This window comes from Panthera leo, chromosome B2 (genome assembly GCF_018350215.1).
Source record: "Panthera leo isolate Ple1 chromosome B2, P.leo_Ple1_pat1.1, whole genome shotgun sequence".
In the NCBI taxonomy this organism is placed as follows: domain Eukaryota; kingdom Metazoa; phylum Chordata; class Mammalia; order Carnivora; family Felidae; genus Panthera; species Panthera leo.
Genome location: NC_056683.1, coordinates 125,362,868 through 125,386,205, shown reverse-complemented (window position 1 = coordinate 125,386,205; position 23,338 = coordinate 125,362,868). Strand labels below are relative to the sequence as shown.

Here is a 23,338-nt window from a genome sequence, read left to right as displayed (position 1 = left end):
TGACCCAGGTCTATTCATCACTATTCCTTCCAAGCTTCCCTTATCACACTCTCCTCCCCCTCCTCCCTTAAACATGAGAAAAAAAAATCCAGCAATTAAAATGTCTGGCCCAGGGAGACAGAGAGCCCAGCCCCAGTCCATACCTAAAATTGGGCCTCAGGACCCCTAAGGCCTCATTCTGGTTTAGGTGCAGATCTGCCATTTGTTGACAGACTCTTTCCCAGCACCAAGTATGTTGGGGTCACTGGGAAAGAGGAAACTTATGAATAAATTTGAAAGGGGGTCTGAAAATTTAGATGAATGCCAGAGGAGTCCTTTGTGAATAAAATTAAGCAGTCAGCGCCATTGAGGACAAACATTTTAACTGGCTCGACTTCACAGCTACCTCCCAAGGCTTCCTCCAGGAGGCAGAGGCATGGGTCTGTGTTAAATGGCTTAATTTTCTTAATCAACTATTTCATTGTGAGTTTTTAATTTCATTCCCATGCTTATTTTTTTTTTCATTTTGCCATAATACAGCTCTAAGTACCGTGGCAAACATTTGACAGTTTGCTCAGCAGGTGCTGGGCTCTGCGGGGCTCGCAGAGCTCTACCTTTTATTAATTGGGTTTCAAAATGTGTTCCTGTGTGAACAGAAGCTAAGATGGGACTATTGTACCTGTCAACATGAAGCTGGGCGAAATAAAATATTTGGAATGTGTTTTAAAATAACTCATTGTGAGCTTGATCGGTTGAGAATTTAAAAGCAGAAATATTCTTTAATGTTGAAATAAATAATCATGCAATCAAAACGGCAATAAAATTAAAGAAACGATGAGGTTTGTTCAAGGCGCTTCAGTATTTGATAACAATGAGAACATTTTCTTTATGCCCAACAGGTTATGCATTGAAAAGGTAGTTCTGAAAAAGCATTTTAATAAAAACTTCAGGGGCCCGGGGAGGTCGTACCTACTTTGGAAACCAACAACGAAGGCTCTCTAAATATTTCTGATGGTTCCAATTTAATTTTTTGGCTCAGTTTGGAAGGTTTTCTCCCCTTATCAAGAAAAACTCTCAATCTGAAATTTCAAATTTCAGTCTAAAGGAAGCCCTCCCAAGCAGTGACGCTCTGGGAATGTGTCTCTCTTTTGGCGATGCAGAACTCTTTGTGACTCTTTTCTCCCCTTTTCATATATGCACTTCAAATTCAATGAACTTTAATGACATATATTCTAAGACTCCCACTCAGAGCAGAAGGAGGGGAAGGGAACACAGTAAAAGTTGGCCCAAAAAACTCAGGCCCTGTCTTGTCATTATTATTGTCCTTTCTATCATTAATTTTGCTCAGCTCTGAAAAAATGAATGTTCTCCGTGTCCCCCAAAAGGGGCTGTGTCCTGAAGTTTAAGCATGGGGAAAATAAAGATAAAGCCACAACAATCCTAAGATGAAAGCCTAAAGAATTTATATTCACACACATATATAGAGACATGTTTGTTTGTTTCTGATTTTAAAAAAATAATAAATTATCATTATGAAAATCTTGAAGAGTTGTGGCAATGGGCAAGGTAAAAAGAGAAAAATCCCTGAAATTTTACTTGCAGAGATGGCCGCCGTTTGGGCTATTCCCTACTGGACTCTTTCCATGCATTTTTAACACGCAAACACACACACACACACACACACACACACACACACACACACACGGGTTTTTTTATTGAAAAACAAAAATAGAGCCATGTCAAACAGTGTGTTTCAACTTGCTTTGTACACTTGTCAATATATAAAGGACAATGTTTTTGTTTGATGTATAGAACTGCCACATTCTTTTGATGTCTGTCCAGTATTTTGCTGAAATCCAATACATTGATGGAAAGTAATTTTTTAACCAACTCTTATGGACAAATGTTTTCAAAGTTTCTGATATATCAATGTTACAGTCATTTGGTTGGATATTTCCAGAGGATAGATTTCTAAAAACAGAACTAAGGAGTTAAAGTTAAAATATTGCTACCTATTTCCAAGTTACCTCCAAAAATGTTGCAACAATGTGCATTCCTATCTACAACGTATGAGAAAATATACCACTCCACCTTATTTTTAAGTTTTGCTAACCTGAAAGATAAACTATATCTCATTATTGTGTAAATTTGCATTTTTAGCTATGCTGAGGTTGTTTACACATATTTACTTGGAATCTTTACAGCATTTGTGTCATCTTACCAAGGAATATGGGACAGCTTTATTAAGTCTTCTTTATGTCTTTCAGCAAAGCCATATTATTTTTCCTGATAGATACCTTGCAAATTTCTTATTAAATTTCTATGTATTATATATGTTTTATTGTTGATGAACTGGGATTTTTCTTTCATTATATTTTCAAGTGATTTTCCTAATATACCTATTCATATAAACCTATTCATATAAACCTATTCATATTTGGATTCCTGTTTTATTTCTAGCTGCTTTCCTAAACTCTATGAGCTTTAGTAAAGTTTCATTTGGCTTCAGTTTTTGTATTTTGATTTTGCTCTTAGGTAAACTATCATAATGCCACAGGTAATACAGTTTGCCTGTTATTTTCCAATAAGTATGCAGTCATAACAATGGTTATTCTCTTCTTATTTCAGAATTCACTGAGAAAGCCTTCAGTTTTTCACTGTTTATGATGGTGTTTTATCATCTGTTTGGGGCCTTAGACCACTTTAGGAATCTAATAAAGTTATAGACCCTTTTTCCCCTTCCTTCAAATGTATGTGCTGTACAAACAAGAAAATTTTTCATATATCTTGAGTTGATTCATACACCCCTGGAGGCTGATGAATACACTCACACAAAAACACAGCACAAGACAGGCTCCACTGACATAACTAAAGTTGCTTCAACGGGACTGGCCAAAGGGAAAATTTCCAAGTAGGCGAAGGGTGTCGATTTAATGCAACAAGTATTTGTTGAGCTCTCATTAGGGGTTCTAGTTTCCCAACAGAAGGGTTAGCTTTCCAACGCAATTAAAAACAGACACTCTGCAAGACACTGGCTATAAATCCTCCCTGAATTACTCTCAGTCCATCCAGAAGGAGGGACAGATGAGTAAACAGAAAAACACAAAACTGGTGTTAAAGATGTGTGTGCGTTCTGGATGAGAGCATACCTGAATATTGTTTCCATCAACTACAGGAAGATTTACAGAGACTGTGCTTTTTGGAGTACAATTTTAAAGATGATATTGAAGGGGCAAAGACAATCCAAAAAGAGGGAAAAAAAAACAACAGCAAAGGTAGTTTGGCCTCAGATATTTGTAGAATGATGGGTAGTTCCCTATGCTCGACACAGAAAAAGGACAAAGATTTTCACTGCACTGTTTGAAATGACTTTGTTTTTATGGTAGCCTCAGCCAAAATAACATAGTGTTACAAATCTTGCAAAATAAAGATTCCTCAGAAACCTCACACAAATTGCATAACTCTTGAGCTATTTCTGTTTCAGGATAGAAACCTCATAGATACGCTCAGTCTTACCAATGGTTTACCAATTTAGTCCTTTTGTTCCTTCCTTACTTAATTGATCCAGACTACTGTGGCCCGCTGAGAATGCCTGAGGGCTTGCTTTGTCTGGTACCAATTTCAGAGACTTCTAACTGAATGCGTAGCAGAAGTTGTTAGCAGTTGCTGGAAATTAGTGTGAAAAAGTTGGCTTTGGGGAGACTAACCTAGAAATACCAATTATCTATTTTACATCCATACACAGAAAAGAATATGTCTCTTAGAAATATTCACTTACGTTCTATTCATCTTTTTTTCTTTCCTTTCTTTTTTTTTTTTTTTCTTTTTTGAGAGGGAGAGAGAGAAAGCGAGAGCAAGTGAGGGGCAGAGGGAAAGGGAGAGAGAAAATCTCAAACAGGCTCCACACCCAGCTCAGAGCCAGAGGTGGGGATCGATCTCACAACCTTGAGATCAAGACCTGAGCAGAAATCAAGAGTCTGATGCTTAACTGAGCCAGGCAGGTACCTCACATTCTATTCATCTTAATTGAATTCCTTGGCCATATTTGTCCCTGAATGGCATACTTCTTTTTCATTGTTTCTGTCAATCCATTATCTTTTCTATCTTGATCCCCTCTATATTCTAATTTTCTCCATGGTTCTTCTTTCCATCACTATTCCTAGGTAATCTCCAGTGCTAGTCACCAGACCAGAGGTTGCTCCTTCATTCTTGTGCAACAATGGTATTTTGCCTTCCAATCTCAACTGAATCAGAGTATAATTGGGTGAGGCCGTTGTGGGGCTGGGGGAAGGGGGGGAAATGGGGAGAAGGGTATGGCAGACATCAGTACTTTTTTAAAGCTTCTCAGGTGATTTTCATGAATAGCCAGTATGGAGAACCACTGGAACCAAGAACATCACTCATTAATCCCTCTATATAGCCCTCACCGCTCATCTACCCCTAATCCTGTCACCCATCCCCAAATAGGCTTTTACTGACTAAACCTAGCTTCTCTAGAAAACAATCAATAGTTGCATTCTACTATGGATAGGACCGCTTATGGATTAAATGTTCTCATAATTATGAATGTCTATTAATTTTCACAATTGAGATGCCAAATCTATATATATAAAGGAAAAACAACTTTAAGAAAAATATGGTTTAGGGGCACCTGGGTGGCTCAGTCGGTTGGGCGTCCGACTTCGGCTCGGGTCATGATCTCGTGGTCCATGAGTTCGAGCCCAGCGTCAGGCTCTGTGCTGACAGCTCAGAGCCTAGAGCCTGCTTCAGATTCTTTGTCTCCCTCTCTCTCTGCCCCTCCCCTGCTCATGCTCTGTCTCTCTCTGTCTCAAAAATAAATTAAAAAAAAAGAAAAGAAAAATATATTTCTTATTTTTTTTTCTCTACCTCGATCTCCCCAGTGTAAAACTACTCAGTTCTCTTTATGCCCTACCCATTGGTCATCTGCCTTGTTCCTTTAATTTGTGAAGTCATGTGACTGGGAATATATTTATATAGTAGGATTGCAACGGTGCTGATTCTCACAGAAATTAAGTAACAGTAATGCTTAGAAACACGTTAAAGAATTAGTCTTTCGAAAATGCTTAAACATAAAATATTGCCTAAAGTATTCTATTGTAGACACAAACTGCACCCATTTGGGTTTTCTTTCTCTTATTATTTCTTAGGCTTTATTGGCACCCTTTAAGTCAAGACTGCTTTGGTAAACTCTTCATTAGTGTTTGTCAAATTATTGTTATATTCAGCTACCTTATGTTTTGTTATTATTATAGTCATATCCTCAAAGTGTATTTGTAAAGCATTCTTCACAGATGATCCTAAAACAAGCTGTTATTAAGCATATCATTATAGCATATACACTAGGAAATTTATTTTCAGAAAATGTCAAATAGCTTGAGAGGCTTCCAGAGAATTCTTAAAGATATAATCCAAAAGCCTTCATAAGCTTTCTCTTTTCCTTTCAGGGCTCGTTCCTCTTGGTTCTAGTCGCTGCCTGACCCCTCTTACACCAAGCATCACACAGTGGGTTCCCACTGGACTTGTGGTACGCACATGACTGGAGGGGCAAACTTGCTTATGTCCACTCCATCAAACTCTATCCTGCCCCCAGTCTACTAGTAAGCTCACAGAATGAATTACAATTGAATGATACTGCTTGAAGGGCAGTATGTTTCACCCAAACCAAAATGTCATATTTATGCTTTAAAGCAATTTAAAATAATTAAAAATAATGGTAGGTCAAAAACAATTTTCCTAAACTTAATTGATGTCATGCCCACAAATAGCAATAATTTACTTCTGTGCAAAAGCTCTTCAACTCTACACTAAATGCTAAAAGACCTGAATTCTATTTTTCGCTCCAGCACTGATTTCCTGCTATAAGTCTTTTGGTTTCCACATTTATGAGACCAGCAAGCCAGAGAAAAATAAACTGTTGTGTCCTTGGGGCATAAGGACCTCAGAAATTAATGAGTTAATAATTTACACACAGCACGTGTCCCTTTAGAGGGGAATAGCTTTCATAACACACAACAAATATAAAGTTGAAATAACTAAGGATGATAGATGTAGCTAACTCCATTTATTTTGTAATGCGTATGGCATTGTGATTGTAAAAATTTGCCCTAACATGTGGTAGCATTTAGCCAGCACTCCCAATAATATTTATAAGTAGATTGAGAATTAGCCCACAAATACAATTCAGGAAGTTTGTTCTGATGATTTGTTTTTCATGTTCTGTAAAATGAATTGCATTAAAGGTCAGAAAAAGTGCCTTAAAGGAGCACTTCTGTAATATTTAAGGCGCAGTTGATCTTGTTGAACATTATAATAAGACACACATAATTGGCTTCTCTCCTGGGAGTCAAGCTCAGTAACTTTCTGCCAAATTAGCCAAACCGTTGCATAACACGCAGAAAGATGGCAGAATGCAGAGCCAATGGTTTCTGTATTTACTGTTGTTCATTTTTAGCCACAGGAAAGAGGTAAAGAAACTACTGTATGTGATGACAAAGCAGGAATTGGGACCTAACTCCACAGCTGGCTAAATCCACTGTTCTCACAGTTCATTGCAACATGAATGCAATTCCCAACAAGTGTACTTAATTTGATCCTGTGACCTCTTGACTTGTAAGGGAATTTTTTTTTTTAGATAAAAAGAAAAGAAATAAAGGGAAGGGAAGGGAGGGGGAAGGGAAGGGAAGGGAAGGGAAGGGAAGGGAAGGGAAGGGAAGGGAAGGGAAGGGAAGGGAAATAATGGTTGTCAGTCAAACCAAAGGCAATCACCTCCCAAGGTTGACATCAGCTACCTGAACACATCACTACATACACACCTCGAACCTCAATTTTCTCCTTCAAGACCCACTTTCCATATCCCAGCCATTCCACCCACAACACACACGCACGCGCACAGGCACATTCACACATCCCACGGAGGCAGATGGAACTATTCGACAAGGTCAACAGCATCGATAAAATTTAACAACTTAGAAAAAATGTAGAAAATGTTAAAGAAGAATCAGTTTGGGGGGTCTGGGGGGCCCAGTGTGTTACGTCTGACTTCGGCTCAGGTCGTGATCTCATGGTTTGTGAGTTGAGCCCTTGTCAGGCTCTGTGCTGACAGCTCAGAACCTGGAGCCTTCTTCTAATTCTGTGTCTCCTTCTCTCTCTGCCCCTCCTCTGCTCATGCCTGTCTCTCTTTCACTCAAAAATAAAGTAAACCTAAAGAGGAATCAATTTGACAAAATAATTTGTTAAAGGAATACAAATTCACATATATTTTTCTAGGGCAATTTTCTAAGTAGTGATTTTGCAAAATGTTCATTTGAAAAGGGAAGCAATGTACTTCACACATTGTTTTTCAACTTCAGTAACCAATCATTTGAACGTGCCCTTAATTTCAAAATGCAATTAAAGTTCAAGTTTACCTGTGGCCTATTTAAAGAAGCTTCCTGGATCAGAAATAAAAGAATATAAATGCTCGTTAAAAGTCTGTGATACGCCTTAGACATCTGACGGAACATCCTAAGATTTTTGGATAAAGTGTTCTGTTATAATGAAAAGACTGTTGTATTAAGTGTGAACAAGTCAAAAATGCACATGAAATGCTTCATTTATTCTGCAAAGGGGAAAAATGTTTAATCAAGTGAGTAAACACTTTTTTAATAACCCAGTAAGAGATTTCATGGAATCCTCCAAAACATAGAAATATTTTGAGATTTTTACATCCTTCTATATGGCAATAAGTTGTCCATCTCCACTTTTCATTTATTTAATTTATTGTTATCTCTGCCTGTGAATTTTGGCTTAATGTTCTCTTTTAGAATGTGTAAACACAAACAAATAAGCAGATGATTGTTATCGGGCCTATTCTAACTAAAATGGCCAAGTTAATATTAAAACAAAACATATATACCACAAAATTTATGTGTCAACCTTTTTAGCATTTATTTTCTGACACATTTTCTTTCCATTATATCTAAATGCGAATATAAGCCAGGATGTGCATTTTCTGTGCCTTTAAGAGCCCTTAGTGTAATAAGCAGATTCATTCTACACTTACCAGAGTATCAAAGCACTTGGAACATTAGTGGTAGAGTTATGCAGATATGAAAGAATTTTCCCGCCAAAGGAATCTAATGTCATCTGAAAACAAATAATTTTTGTCCCTCAATTACATAGGCAAATAAGATCTCTGGGGAACCAAAATAATTTTCCTGACATCCAGGTGGTAAAGTCCATTCACATCATAAGGCATTATTCTCCTGTTTTCAATTTTAAGACTGTTAGCTATGTACTTCCTAGACCCCTGGCAGATTAGTAGCTGTAAATGGAAAAGGGATAGAAAAAAAAAAAGCACTCCAACAATGACAAGGATAAATAGCTACAGAAAAACTACTAAAAGCAGACAAATAAAATATAGTAATTTGAGATGATATAGAGATTTATTGAAAGGCAAAACTTCTCCATACTTTTAATGGGCCATAAGTGCATTGGTACATGTATATTTATAGTTATACCTGAGTCATAAAATGTTATATTTAATATGCTATTTAGTATATTTAAGAAAGCAGAAATTTTCAAATGCAAAATAATCAGATTTTTTTAAGTTTTAAGGTTAAAAAGTGTAACTTTTAGATATTGAGGAAATTTATTTTTGCAGAACACCTCCTTCTTGGGCAACCACAGAACTATGTAAGATATTTGGCTTGATATAACTTTAAAGTTCAAATGATTACTCTGTTGAAGTAAAAAGCTATAGGAAGTTCAAGTAAAGGACTAGAAGTTTTACCTAGAAGAGAATAATCCTGTTGTCACATTGAAAATGTTTTACCGGTGACGAGACAAACGCAATAAGTAAGGCAGAATGTTGTTGACTGTCCTCGTCTCATTGTTTTTTTAACCAATAAGCACTGTTTACAGAAAGAGGACAATAGATATGAGGGTTAAGATACGGGAGGGGTGGCTTGCTGCTGACTTCATTTCCAGGTTTGGCTAAACCCTACATTTTTCTAGTCTCTGAAGATTCTTTATTTTAAAAACCTGCTGGTTCTTTTCACACAATCCACTGATAGATAAATACATGCATGCCAAAATGGAAGTATAAACCATTCTTGGTCTTCTGTTATGGCAAGGGGCAGAGAAGGAAAAGTTTGGACAGGATGATAGTTTTTAGGTTAGGTGTTTTAGAAAGCATGCAAAGCTGATTAAATAGGGGTTTTCTTGAGCATAGCAATCAGAAAATAATGTACTTAGCTGATGAACCCAGTTCATGGTAAACATTCACTAGCTACCTTTTTGATTTGGCCATATTCTCTCAGCTGAGAGATCTTGGCAGCTTTAACCCATTATCCCATGCTGTTACAGGGCTTGTATTTTATCCCATCATGCTTTGCAGCAGAGTGGCGAACTGATATCACAAACTTTCAGTAACTCAATAATGCTTAGTGTCTATTGCTCAAATGAGGGAAATATTCATTCAGTGCAGGTTGGATCCCACTGGCCAAGCTGATGGCTTACAACTGATCCAGATGTCTATAGTCATTCATAGCCAATTCTCTAGTCCAGCCAATTAGTCTTAACATTGAAGCAATTGACTTACCTGCTGACAGCCTGAATCAACAGATAATTTATGACCTGAACTTCTGTAATTATTTTAATAGCCTTTTCATACCCTTTCCATTCTATTTATCATAATAAGAGCATTTGAAATGAGAACTCCCCACTAAAGAAAAGAGATGGGTAGGTATTAAAGAAACATTTTACTGAAGAAATCAGAGACGTGCCCTTTTAAGAGGGTCCATACTGGAAAAAGTCCCCCTCTTCCTCCTTTCAACCCATCAGTTTAGAAATATACTGGCCCCTTTTTCACCATTTTAAGTCATTATTATCTCTTAAATTCCAATTTGCTTATTGCTTATTATCTTCAAACATCTCGAAGATCAACCTACTCTCCATTCTCTTGCTATTATTAACAATGGCGGCTGAAAGAGAAGCCATTCATTTACGTATGATTTCTTCCCACTAATCAGGCCAAGGGGGTTCTTAACTTCAAGAGGCCAGTTTGCCGCCAAGATTGTGCCAACCTGTCTTCATTCTGTGTTCATTCACTTTCTGCTTCTTCTCTGCATGTTGCCAGAGGTATTCCCAACATCACTAACCTTGATGACAGACAACTATCATGGCCACCAGAGATGGGCTAAAGAAGAACACAGAACAAGACAAGTTTTGTGAACAAAAACGAATACATGGTTTTAGTCTACTAAGAGAACTAGAGAAACTGTGGTTCAATATTGAACTGCTATACTTTACAGCATACCATAGAGAATACCAAAGAAAATATTGCCTGGGGAGATGCATGCTCAAACCTTCCCATCTGCAGCTGCTATCAATTATTCTGCCCTGATGTGACCAGAAATCTCAGTTTTCAATAGAGAAATATGAGTTGTAAAAGAATCCTTATTGGCCACCCTTACATTCCCCTCCCCACCCCCCCCTCCTGATTCTGTTTTGCTTTCCAAACATTTGAAATGTCCACATACTTTGTATCCTAGCCCACTGGGAAGTTAGAAAAGCAAACTTAGCTAGTTTCAGGGCAGAGGAGAGATTTTGTGGCTTTCAGAGAATCTCCATTGGATTACAAAAGCTCATAAAAGGGTACCTTCACCCTAAATGTTATATAAACAGAGTTCTGTCTGTGTGTGTGATTTATACTCTTATTGAAGATCTTGAATCTTCCTTCTCTTCATGCTAGAAGATAAGTGAAGGACAAAAAGTCCATTTAGAACAGTTAACCTGATCATTTTTTAAAAGACGTGTGCAAATCACTGGGGCTGGGATCCCGTTTGTCAACCAAATTGCCAGGAAATAATTTATTACCGACAAGAACAAAGTATGCAGCTGGATATCCCAAACAACGGCATGCTAAATGAGCCAGAGACTTGTTATAAATATCTTCCCCAGGACTGCATTTCCTATAGTCTAAAATTATTCTAAAAGCAGCATGGTATTCATGGAAAAAATAATTGTACTGGGCATCAGGATGTCAGAGTTTCTTTTGCCTGTTCTAGTAACTAGCTTTGCTAATCACATTGGGCCAATTTCAGATTTCTGTGGGGATAAAAATATATAGATATAAATATGTATGTATAATATATATGTATATATAATATACATATATATTATATATACACATATATGATAATAAAATAAAAAGGAGAAAAAGAGAAAGAAGAAAGAAAGAAAGAAAGAAAGAAAGAAAGAAGGAAGGAAAGAGAGGAAGAAAATAAGAAAGGAAGGAAGAGGAGAGGGAAGGAGACTTTATACTGGATGACCTCTGAATTTCTTTCGAGCTCTAAAATTCTACAATGACACCATTAATATCCTGGACAGGAACCCCAAATGCTATACAAATTAGTCTAGGCCCATTTAGAAGATGAGAAAACTGCATTTAGAAAAAGGAAAATGAAGGGATGTTGTAAAATAGGCTTTTGCTTTCTGTGTGAATTATATCATTAAGAAATTGTTCTTCAGGTGCAGTTAGTATAGTAACTTTGAGAAGTGAAAAACGTTAATAACAAATCAAAAAGCAACAAAGTAATTGGAAATGAGACTTCACTATTTAAAAAAACACATTTTAAAAAAAGAAATTGTAATAAATGAAACCTCTCTTCTTGAGAACCCCCAGTTTTTCACTTTTGTTATATTCCACCTTGCACTGAGTCCCTGTGTGTCCGTCTTCTCTGCTAAACTATAAGCTCTTAGATGTCAGGGGTGGCATTTTATTTGTGTTTCTATATTTCATGCTGATTCGCCCAGAAAGACCCTCAATAAATGTTTGTTGAATTGAATCCTACGTTCAATATATTGGATGAAAGTGGGAAATACTTAGATGGAATAATTAATCAAACTCGACTTATAAATCTAAATTTTAGATGAATCTCCAAACTTCCTTCTTTTACAAAGGACTTGTGGGACAATGATGACAAGTAGAATCTGTGAACTCTCTAACCAACTGGAGAAGACTCTTCTTACGTGCATAGAAAGAAAAATATCAAAATGCAAGTATGTAATTTTTCCCTTATCAGAATTTCTCCATGGCCCGCTCATTTATTTATCCATTCATCACATATGTAATGGATATCCAATAGTCCGGTTGTACAACTATGATTAAGATATGGCCCCTGCTTTCAACAGAGTGTTTCTAGTTTATGGAGAGAGAAGGTCAATTACAATACAGTGGGGTAATTGTGGTGATATTGATATGTATATAATACATTTATAGCACATAAAAGGGATGCCTGAATGAATGTTGAGGATGATTTAGCTTCTCAAAAGAGGCTATGGATAGCTAAGCTGAATAATGAAGAGTAATTCTGAGTCAGTCAGGGCAAAGATCTAAGACTTGTAGACAAAGGAGAGTGGGGCACATTTTATATTTAGTTAGGAAACTTTAGGTAGCACTTACTGTATAGCAGGCATTTTTCCAATCACTTTGAAAACAGTAACTCCTTTAATACAACAATTATATGCAGAAACTCTTACCAGACCCATTATAAATGAAGAAACCAGGGCACTACCAAAAGGATAAGTAACTTCACAAGGTCAAATAGCTAGTAAGTGGCAGAGCAGAGATTTGAACCCAGGCACTGTGGGGTCAGAGTTTATGCTTTTAACACTGTTGATTAATTGCTGTTGCTCTAAGGCTGGGAGGCAGAGAGCCTGGCTCCTCCCCACTCACCTCTTCCTCCTTTGGTCTTTGCCTGAGCATCCGATTTGGTAATGACTTGCTGTCAACTTGTGTGCTGTCCATCTTCCTCATTGCAAGGGTTCTCACTGAGGGGTTCCAAGCAGGAGAGTCATGTGGTCATATTTGTACTCTACAAACGAGCACTCTGATTGAAGCTGAGGGAAAAGATGTCATTTTGGTAATAATGTCTATGATGTATCTGATATTAAAGTAGAGTTTCAGCCCAGGCACAATTCAAAACAGGGAGATAGACCAAGAAGTAAAAATATTTCAAAGTAAGAGTCTAAGATCTACTCCAGAAGACTCTTAGATGTCTCAACCACATTAAAGTATAAAAGGGTCTAGAGCTGGAGATTAGAAGAGAATTTTTGGAGAGGAGAAGATGTATTTGAAGAAGTCTTTGTTCTGAGTCACACCGACCCCATCTCTGGTCCAGGAGAGAAGGAGATAGCCCTAGCTTCAAATCTAGTCAGACAGTTTCAAGGTGATAGTTGAAGGAAGAATGTTCTGGAGAAAGCAATAGGAGACACTGGCCCCTAACTCACCCTGAAGAAAAGCAACTTTATTAGGATTACTCCAAGAACTTAATGCTTGTCCTCGGCAGTTTAGGTGCTGACTCCCATCCAAAATCCTAAAGGACAAAGATGGGCTGGTCATCTGTGGGCATGTGAGGGAGCCTACTGTACTGAGATGGGGCAGCAGGTCTGCTGTCCTGGCCATGAATGTGGGGAGGACGGGGGGGGGGGGGGGGGGGGGGAGCCATGCACGGGAAGCCGGCACAGAGCTGAGCCGCCAAAGGGCTATCCTACATCCCTGCAGAAGGAGTGTCCAGAAGCTGTCACGCTGGCAAGAGCTGGAGCTTATGCTGGATACACAGGAAATACAGATGAGTAAGGAATCAGGCTCAGTCAAACAGCACTTGCCTTTTCAAGCAGAAGTGCGTGTGAGAGACCCTCCCTGATCTGGGAGCAAGGTGTGGAGGAAGGTCTTCTACAGATGCACAAAAGTGTCCATGATAGAATGAGATGGTTTCACCGACCTGCCAAGTTCAGAGAGAAGATGATGCATGATCATCAGGAGAGTATCAGGTGAGTGAGGACTTCCTCGCTGCCTTTTTCTCTCCACTTTCCCTCACCCCCACTTTAGGAGGGATTCAGAATCTGCAGTTGGCCAAAGAGGGAAGAGAAGTGGAAATCACCACATGACTGAAGAACGCAGAAGCCAACCTTACTTCCCCTTACCTAATAGCAAATTTGATATGGGACATCTTAATGGTTCCAAAGAGGCAATGTTCAGTGACTTAAAGTACAGATAAACATGACCACAGGAAACATGGAGGTTGCCGATCACTCTAAAGGGTAGAGCTTCCTCACTTCCTCACCCCCCCTCCCCCCACGCCCCCACCCCCCACCCCCACCCCCGGAATCAATTTAAAGGGAACAGTGAGGGATGAAAATAAAGATCCTTGGTGATTACATTACCATCACAACTGGTATGCAGCTGAAAGGACAGATCCACCTAGAGTATGCTGCCCCAAGCCAGCAGGAGCCAGATCCAGGTGAACTTCAGGAACACCAGTCACCCCCAAACTGCCCCGGGGGAATTGTTTTCCTGTGGCAAATGACTTCGTGCAGCCTGCAGCCTTGCAGGCTTCGTGGTCTTTCTCAGTTCCAGCCTCAGGACCCGACAAAGCAGGCTTCTCCAGGAGCTTCGCACTGAGGGCTAAAGATGCTCGCACCGCTATCTGGCCCAAGCACAAGAGGGAAGATTTCAGCTGCACACTGCCGGGTTCTCCATCCCCTCCTGTTGGCAACACCTTCAGCCCATCTTCCGCCACCTTTCCTACTTTGCTCCTGCAGGTCAAGGAACGCCTCAGAATTCCTTCAGCAGAAGGGGAGCTTCTGTTCTTCGACACGTCATGCTCCTTCACCACCAGAGAAAATGACAGTGCTGCCCCCACATCTAGAACCCTCTCTGATCATTTCCTGCCCTGTGTCTGGAAGCCAAAAACGTGTGATTAAGAACATGACTCTGAAATAAAACACGTTGGCTCTGAAGCTGACTTTCCCTACTGAGTAACTTTATGACCTCGGATGACGTATTTAGTTGTCCTAACCTCAACTTCCTCATCCGTAAAATGAGCATAATGGTATTATTTACCTCATAAAGTCATGATGAGAATTGCATGACATGATGAACAAAAAATATTCAGCCTACGGTCTGGCACATATAAGGTACTGATCAACGTTTGTCAGACAAATTGAATAACTGGGTCATGACACATCCAGTTTCCTCGTATTGGAAAGCCACTCCCTCTGCCATCTGTGTGGCAAACTCCTACTGACCCTGCAAAACCTAGACTGAGTGACTGGGGTTATTACAGAGAAAGTAACCTCTCACTGTATCTGCTTCAATAGCCAGAATGTATTGTTAGGTGAGAAAAGCAAAGTGCTTAACAGTGTATATGGCACTGTTTGTAAAAGAAAGTTATGTTAACTTTTGTGTAGAAAGAAGGGCAAATAGCACATAACAAGTATTTTATATGAATTTTTGCTAAGTAAAAACACTAAAAAAAATAAGCCGGAAACTACTAGCAGTGATATTTGAATTGAGCCTTCACAAACAATAAAGTCATCTCTGACTCTGCACGTAGGTGATACAGATATTTATGCACCAACATTGGTTATTGTTTAAGACCCCACTTCTGTAGAGACACCTGGTGGCATGGTTGGTTGAGCATCCAACTTCAGCCCAAGTCATGATCTCACCACTGGTGAGTTCGAGTCTCGTGTCGGGCTCTGTGCTGACAGCTCAGAGCCTGAAGCCTGCTTCGGATTCTGTGTCTTCCTCTCTCTCTGCCCCTCCTCTGCTCAAGCTCTGACTCTCTCTCTCTCAAAAATAAATAAACATTAAAAAAAAAAAGAAAAGAAAAAAGACTCTACTTCTGTATAAACCAAATCACTGGCTGACTCCGTTAAATTTATTCTAGAAACCTATATTCCAAGCAAGAGAGGAGGAGTAAGAGAAGGGAAAAAGACCTTCACTTGTGCCAGGCACCAAGTTCAGCACTTTATGTATACTAACTCATCTGATCTTTACAGCCTTACTAGGTCATTACTTTGCAAAGGAGGAAACTGCAGGTCAAGGGCCAGACAACTGGAGGCAGAAATGGAGCTAGAATTCAAATTCGCTTCCGAGTCTCAAGTCCTGCACCCTTGCAGTCGCAGTGTGGACTCTGTATATTGCCCAGTTTGGTGAATGACAGTGACTTGCGAAGCATGACTTACTCCTACTTCTTTATTGAACTTGTTAATAAAGACATCCAAGTACAGACTCTGGCTGCATACCCAGACAGACCCTCTCCACCAGGCATAGATTATTTTACGGCATTCCTAGCATGTAGTTAGTTCTTCAACCACTCATGAATTCATATAAACATACTCTCCCCTGACTTGAGTTCCACATATTTCTACACGTATCACCTAATCTCGCATTAAACTCCACACTGAGGACTGACGACTATAAAATGCAACGAGTTTACTTTGTCATGAATTATTTTAATAAGTCAGGGCTGATGTCTAATTATCGCTGTTTTCTACTCTCAATACTTCCGAGGCATGAAAACACACTGATAAGCCTAGTATAATTTTCTAGAAAGTTTTTAGAAAATTATATTAAGGTCACCGTCCTCTATTAATTTTCTGGAGTTGCCAGGAAGGGAGTGGGGAGGCACTGCCCATTTTCCACAGTTTTCCATGTTAAACACAATGGGTAAGCAAATATTAAAAATTTTTGTGTTCTAAAAATGTATTTTTCCGAGTTTAGATACTTAACATGATTTTTAAAAGACAGATATGTCCTTACCATCACATTACCAATTTAAGGCTTTCGTTCAATCATAATGGTGATGTATGTTCATGCCTTTCCGATATGAAGATCCTTGATAGAGAAAATGTCAATAGAACCAATTAGTGGTTCTGCTTCCTCTGTGACATTTGTTAAGGTTACCTATTTGTGTCACGACTCGGCCCCATTACTCTTCTTTCATTAGGTACTGCTTTTAAAGTCCCTTTTGTACTAATTAGTATTTTTCACAAGCCTTCACTTGAATGAAGCTCATTCTCAACTTAGCCGCGGTAACAGTTTTGAGCCACTTTTGCTGGTGGTAGTGGTGATCAGTGATATAGTGTCCCCCGCCCCCCTCCTTATTTACACACACTTTTGAACTCTGGCATCAAGGATAGTTGAAGTCACACAAGTGAAAATATTTCTGTAAGCCAATGTTATTACAGTCTTAAATTTAAATGACATGGTCTGATCGGTAGAAGAATTTAGGGTTTGGAAATATTATCAAAACATCGTAACATTAGCACATCCTTCACTGCTTTCCTTCCTCTTGTTTTTCATTCCCTGTAATTCATGAATGATGACATTGAGAATTAATCTTCCAAACAGAGCCTATCAACACAAACATCACAGTGGGAAGAGGGTATCTCTGTTTCCGTAACCTAGGCACTCACTCATCAGATGCACGCAGACGGGGGCATTTTTGTAATTGCCAATTGGAAAGTTGGTATTCTTTTTGGGGAGGTAGACTAGTTTGTTTTGGAAATCAGATTCTGGGAGAGTCAAACTATAGGACAGATGCAAATCATTTCCAGGGCTGGAGAGATTATTCACTCCCCTGGGACAATTTTCATTTGCCTGTCCTGCATCTTCCTGTGTCAGATGGGACTCAGTCAATCTTCCCTCTCTTGTGCAGAATCTATGTGGAATGTTCAATATAAATGGAGATTAGTAAGAACTCAGTAGCTTTAAATACAGAAAGCCATCACTTTGCTCATTTAATTTTTTTCAGGTCACTTTGCTTTTTGGGGAAAAAAAAAAAGAGTTTCAAGGGGGCGAGTTTCCTAGACCAGACCTAAATGAAAATATCTTTTATTATTATTAAGAGACAGTTCTCTTTGCTATACTTTATACAGTGACTACAAGTTCTTTCTCAGCTGAGATACCACGGGCTCTTCTTTGACTTGTCTTACAACCAAGCAAGCATTTGCAAAAAGACATTATAAGAAGCATGGGCAGCTCTCCTGACACAGGCATTGACTTTGACACCCAGTTTCCTGGACTGTGCTATTCGAAATGCTGCTTTCTGCTTCTTCTTTTTAAATGTTTATTTATTTTGAGAGACGGGGTAGGCAGAAGGGCAGAGAAAGAGGGAGAGAGAGAGAATCCCAAGCAGGCTCCACACCGTCAGTGCAGAGCCTGATGCGGGGCTCGAACTCACGAACTGTGAGATCAGGACCTGAGCCAAAATCAAGAGTTGGGTGCTCAACCGACTGAGCCACCTGAGGCACCCCAAGTACCGCTTTTGTCTAAACCCTTTTCCACATCCATGCACTGATGGAGAGAGAGGAAGGGTCTGCTGTCATTTCCATTCCCTCCCCTCGATGAAGCCACTCCTTCTATCCTTCAGTCTCGAATTTAAACAGAAGAACTTCGAGGAGTAAAAACCTCATTAACAGAGAAAATGTCTTCTTCTAAGACAGAACCTGTTTATTTCATAAAAGAAGAAATTGACAGCAGTTTATGTCTGATGGAGAAAACTGTTCTTTGGTCTGTGCGACATGTAGGCCACTGTATTAAACTCCTCTTTCTTATATATGCCTGTATCTTTATAATGTGTTGTCTTTTCCTGACTAAGCAGCTTGCTGAACACCAAAAAAGTGAAGGAACGATTCACTTTCCATTCAAGCAATCCATTGCTTTCCATTGAAGCAAACCATTCAAGGGCGGCAAGTACCTTGCAGCAAGATTGCAATACCAATGCCCAGCAGTGCCCAACAATGCGATAGCAATGCCAGCGCCTGGCTGGCAGTATGTTTATGAAATTAACTCCTCTCTAGATTCATTCTGTTTCTACTGACAAGAAATGAAAGGACATTAAGAAGCCCATCTAAAACTAAGATATTAAGAAAATGAAATTACCTTCTGTCACGTAAACTGAAAAATAAGCAAAATAGGTCAGAACAGAGAGTTGAACCCCCCAATGGCTCACAGCCTTGCATGTCTGGTTCTGGCCCTCTCATGAATTGCATAATTTTGAAGAACTCACATAACTTCTGTGAGACTTACTTTCCCATCGATAAAGTTAAGAGGTTAGCCTGAAATATCTCTAAGCTTCCTCCCGATTCAAACATACCATGTATCCTCAACAACTCCCATAAACGCCTCGACTAGCATTGTCCGGCACTAGTTTTTATGGGAATTCTAACCCTTTGAGGGGAACAGATGTGGGAAACCAGGAATTCCAGGATGCCATGCATTTCAGAGTATTGTGCTTCCCACCCACTGGCTCAATAATCTCTACTGTTCCTGTTATGTACCTTCGCTCCCTTTGTTAGCATTTGTTTCTTTTCATGAACTGATTAAAGATCTGACAGTGGTCAAGTGACCTATCCAAAGTCACACAAAGTACCTAGAGATGAAGTCTAGATTTTTCTTTTGTTTTCTGTCCCAGGTTTCTCTTCGTGTTAAACGTGGCTTTATTTAATGGGATCATATTTATCACCATCATAAGACTTGTTGGGTTCTTGCTGCGTACAGAGCCAGTTACCAGACCCCATGGGATTTATGTGGCTCACAAAAGGCATGACTCCTACACATGCACTTTCAATCTAAAATAATCCCATCTGTTTGACCTTTTGAGTGTGGTACATAAACATCTCTTTGTCCTTCAGTAAGCAAATAATACCACTATAGCTCAATTTGAATGGTATTTACAGATGAAGAAACAGAGATTCAAAAGAAGCTAATTAATTGGTTCAAGACCATATGGCTCGAAATTGGTAGAATTAGAACTAGAATTCAAGGTCCTTTTTCTTCTTGTTCCACTTACTTTCATCTAAACTTTCATTTTACTTCTGAGTTGCATGGTACAGAAAAAAAATTTCAAAATTCTGCACAACTCAAAATTCTTATTCTTTCGCATTAAAAAAATGACCTTCCCAGGTCTCAGAGATCATAGCAGAGCCATTTTAGATCTAGCACAGTGAGTATTACAACCTGCCATGGATGAAACAGTGGACTTCAATCATTAACCGAGCATCTTCTGAGGCTGGGCAAAAAAGCCAGAATCCCTGAGAGTCTTAAGTAAGAAGAGGTTAGCCATGAGCCCGTCCTTCCACTTGAAAAGGCAAGGCAAATGAACTCTTAACAAGATACCTTGCAGTGTATGGTAGTAAATGAATGGAAAGTGGCAATCTTCCAGGTTCACTTATTCATATATTTAGTACCTTCCATATTTAAGTTACTGGGTGTACTAAAGGCTGCTGAACATCTTTTAACAGCGTTAAATAATCCCTAAGAGGAAACTAAAGAAATAACCAAACCGGTTCTTGACAAAAGGGCATTATATAGGGGTTCCATGAGCCTGTGTGTGCACCTGTGTACATTTGTTTGATCGTCTCACTCTTGCTGCTGGTAGACATCTTACTTACCCTGTCAGGGGTACTAGCGTAGTGGCAGAATTCTCCAGAGACCCATAAAACATTATAGACGAGAAGAACCTTATTGGAGACTTAGCCTCCACTCCTGCCCTTCCTTCACAGGGAACTATTTCCCTCACATCCTTCACATGGGTGTTGAGCCTCTGTGTGCATATTTCCTTTGGAAGGAGGTTATTTTTTCTTGAGCTACGTCATTCCACTTGAGACCAGCTCTAATTATTAAAACATTTTCTTTATGCAGCAGGAATATAAAATTGAGAACTGAGCTGTAGCGACCCTCTCGTTCAGATGTGCTTGTCAAACCAGTGGAGGTGGTGGGGTCGGGCTAACCAATAGAAGAGTGATTCAAGAAACATAAATTTGACCCCGGTGTCAGTAAGGCCATTTTGAATAGACCACATTGTCAGTCTTCCATGTTTCCCTCTAGCCCAGTGGGCTCTGATATACTGGATAGACTGAGTCCTTTGAAGCAGTAAGCACACTGAAAAAAAAAAAAAAAAAAAGGAACGAGAGAAAGAAAAAGAAAAAGAAAAGAAAACAAATCTCTATATGAGACATTAAGATCACAGGGTAACATTGACTGAATTCAGCTTGCACTGAGGGTAAGACACAATGTTGACTATGGGCAGCATACCAGGGCTGAGGTTCTTTCCTGAGAGAGAACAAGGCCAGACTACAGCAGGGATGAAAAAGGACATAAAATCATCAAGTTGCTGTATGTGTCTGGCCAACCACTGGCCCCAATAGTAGATATTGCGATCATGAATCAGAACTAGACAGGATTTGAAAATTGGTCTGACCCTTCACTATATCATGCTATGTCCTGAAATAACAAGCAACACACAGGTTACATAAATATTAAATCAAAATCTGCCTCCTTAAATTTTCCACTCACTGATCTGAGTTCTGGCTTTTGAAAAAATACTGTTGTTCGTGGGCTACTCCTTCTACCATATGGCGGCTACTCAGCGATCGAAAAATGCCTATCAAGGACGGCACTGAATCATGCTCATCTTCTTTTATTTATTTTTTACTTTTTTAATGTTTGTTTATTTATTTTTGAGAGAGAGAGAGAGAACACAAGTGAGGGAGGGGCAGAGAGAGACAGACATAGAATCCAAAGCAGGATCCAGCCTCTAAGCTATCAGCACAGAGCCCGACACAGGGCTCAAACCCACGAACCACGGGGTCGTGACCTGAGCCAAAGTCAGACACTTAACCGACTGAGCTACCCAGGCACCCCGAATCATGTTCATCTTGACCTCAGGTAGTCCATTGTCCAATCTCCTCATCAACCTTGTTTTCCTCCACCGGGAAGGAATGTCTAGTTTGTCAGTGTCCGCAGGACTCCAGATGTTCTCTGATTTCCACTAAAAACAATTTTCCCACTATACCATGGTGCTCCCCTGAGTTCTCAGGACTTCTGCATGCTGCCAGAGTTCCCCATTTTCCCAAAGTCTGACATGAGATACCAACTCAGCATCACCGTCAAGAGCCACTGAGGTGGTGGACAAAGAACCCCATGGCCCACTGGATTCCTGGGGCCCAGCTTCCTGCCATCCTAATGTAAATGCTTGATAAAATATTAACCTTTATGTATAATTGATGATTACTTTATAGTAATTCAGTGTCTTCTTTGCATCAAATTCATTATTTACAACTTTCTACTAGAAACAACTTCTGTTTGTTAATCTCTCTCTCTGACTGCTAGACACATTTTCCTAGGCAGATTGAAATGTTTATATTCTTCTTAGAGTTAGCATCTAAATTTCCGGTAGATGGTGTTTGTTATAATTTTCGTTTTTGCACGGTGAAAAATGCCTACATCTACGCTACTTGGGGATATTTGTGGACAGACGTGGTCCAGCCGGCATCATACCTTATGCATCCTAGTATGAAGCCCATGGTATAGATTCCACATAGCTAAACTCTACAGATGATAGTTCTGCAAGAGGCCGTGGCTTATAGACGAAAGAATCGGCGTCAGTGAAATTCGTGTTTCTATCATTAAATAAAATGTTAACATAATTAGAATTTTTGACATCATTTACATTGAGTGCAATAGAAAGTTTGGAAAGTCTCCCTGTAGCACCCCCGCTTGTGTGTTGAAGGAGAAAGAGAAGTCAATTGACATTTTCGAGAAAACTTGCCAAGTCATCCACGCAGTGAAGGGAACAGTTGCATGAAAGGATCTCCTTTGTTCATTGCTGTGGTAATGTGTAAACCGCCTCCAGAGGCGACAACAGCGGGAAGCCCATTTCTGCCCATCCAGGAGTACGTGCAGTTTCTAGATTTGAAAAAGGAGACCCACGCTTACTAACGTGAGTAAAGCTTTTTCCCACCTTGGCTCAGTCATGAGCCTTCCAAAGAACTGACCGTATTAGCTTACGTGGTAGGTAACTCAATAACTAATAAAGGCTAACAGCCACACAACTCCTCCGAGAGGATCCATATATTTTAAGGAAGACATTACATTTCCTGACACTTGTTCAGCTATAAATCAACTGGGAAACTAGTCCTGACAAAAAACCATGAAAGGTTTCCTGATGACTTCTTAAATCTGTGTATGCAGAAGATGGAATTATTAATAGTTTATTGTTTGACTGACTTAAAACTCATAAAATAAAACCACGTAATTTAATCATATCAAGAGGTACACTTGAGCCATTTGGTATCTTCTTTTCTGAGTATCTTTTGATTTCCAATGAAAGCAGCAACTCCTAAAGCATTAATTGCATGCTGCCCTTTATTTAACAAGTACATTGAACCATCTGACATCACTTGCTGTCTTTTTTAGTTTTTAAATATGCACTGTTAATTAGCTTTTTACATTACAATTATTCATAAAATCTTTAAGTGAAAATACCATTTCTCATACTGCTTTCCATCTTTCCAGAGCACCTAAAATAGTGCCTTCAATAATTATTCATTCACCTATTCATTCAACAGTCTACGTGTTCGCTGTGTGCCAGCAGCTGGGGATCCCACCCTTGCCCTCAGAAAGCTCTCATTAAATAATCTCCTCTGAGGGGTGCCTGGGTGGCTCAGTCGGTTAAGCATCTGACTTCAGTTCAGGTCATGATCTCACGTCTCATGGGTTCGA

At 39.4% G+C, this 23,338-nt stretch overlaps 1 long non-coding RNA gene across 4 annotated transcripts in view; it reads right to left on the bottom strand.

The window, feature by feature from the left end:
• Positions 1 to 14,857, bottom strand: part of LOC122220440 — a 29,385-nt gene extending 14,528 nt beyond the window's left edge. Inside the window, exons 1-4 of one of the 4 annotated variants that reach the window (XR_006202848.1) lie at positions 14,209 to 14,847; positions 13,767 to 13,887; positions 12,719 to 12,882; positions 8,481 to 10,177 (exon numbers count right to left, since the gene is read on the bottom strand). This is a non-coding gene — a long non-coding RNA (uncharacterized LOC122220440). Of the gene's footprint in view, positions 1 to 8,480; positions 10,178 to 12,718; positions 12,883 to 13,766; positions 13,888 to 14,208 lie in introns of those variants that run through there. The other 3 variants (XR_006202849.1, XR_006202850.1, XR_006202847.1) reach the window with 3 other exon arrangements.
• Positions 14,858 to 23,338: the final 8,481 nt, after the last annotated feature.